Below are 1,216 nucleotides of genomic sequence, written 5' to 3'. Positions count from 1 at the left end.
CCTCCTCTAGGGGAACCTCTCCCTCGACCTCCCTATGAGGAGTCATCGTCAAGTAGCCGAGGGGGAGGATTACGTGCTCGACCACTCCGACTAGGCAGGCCGACGACCTTGCGTAGGAAACCCACACCGTCGGCCTTCCCCTTGCCCATGTTCCACGAACCTGCATTGAAAAGAGAAAAGGCAATTAGTAAATTAATGAAATGAAGGAAAAGGCATGATAATAAACACATTAATAAAAATGCATAAAAAGGCATATTCCTAAACTATAGAAAAAAATACTTGAAACGTACATCTGCTAGAACCCATATGAATCATCACTGTTGTAACCTCTTTCTCGGTCCGTCTCATCATCACTATCAATCATATCATCTTCGTTGTCCGACGGAGGTGGAGGCTCTTCCTCGTCGTCAGCGTCTTCGTTTAGCTTTTCTAGCATAAGTATGTCATTTTCATTGACAATGGTCTCACCATCATTCCGTGCATCGTCGACGTTTGGGTCCACATCATCATCACCCAATGGTCTAGCGTCATCGTTTCTAACCACATCATCATCATCATCATCAGGTTGCTCTTGATAGAACACTCCCTCGTATGTCATGGGGTTAATGTTGTAGTAATCGTCTTCATTCGGGTCTGGTAGCTTACCATGTGGCAACACCTTGAACACAACTTCCCAACCCTTTAGATACACTTTCTGGCATGGGTAAGGCAGATAATATACTTGTGTAGCTTGGGTAGCCGCAATGAAGAGATCGGCTCCGGCATAGACGGTTGATGGTTTAACTTCAACCAAACCAATGGAAGGCGTATGTTTTACCCCCTCCCGCGGATCGAACCATCGGCATTTGAACACAGGCAGACTTAGGGTCTCACGCCCCTGGCGGAATTTAACCTCGTATATATTTTGTACCCTTCCATAGTAGTCTACTGAATTTTGACCGGGGGTGTACACTCCAGTATTTATAGTTTTGGGATCGGGGCGGCTGTTTTGGTGCTCCTCTGTATGGAAGCGATACCCATTCACATCATACTTTTTACATGTCATGACGGCAGGGTCAAAACCCATGGAAACCCATCTCAATTCATCATCCATAGATATGTTCGGATCTTTTCCCTACAAGTATAATGGAAATTGTTGCGTGCATTAGTTCGGTGAACTAATAAATGTTGAAGTAGGTATTTAATAGGGGAGTGTGGAAAATTACTTTCTCCATGA

This window comes from Triticum aestivum, chromosome 1A (genome assembly GCF_018294505.1).
Source record: "Triticum aestivum cultivar Chinese Spring chromosome 1A, IWGSC CS RefSeq v2.1, whole genome shotgun sequence".
NCBI classification, from domain to species: domain Eukaryota; kingdom Viridiplantae; phylum Streptophyta; class Magnoliopsida; order Poales; family Poaceae; genus Triticum; species Triticum aestivum.
This window is presented reverse-complemented; position numbering follows the sequence as displayed.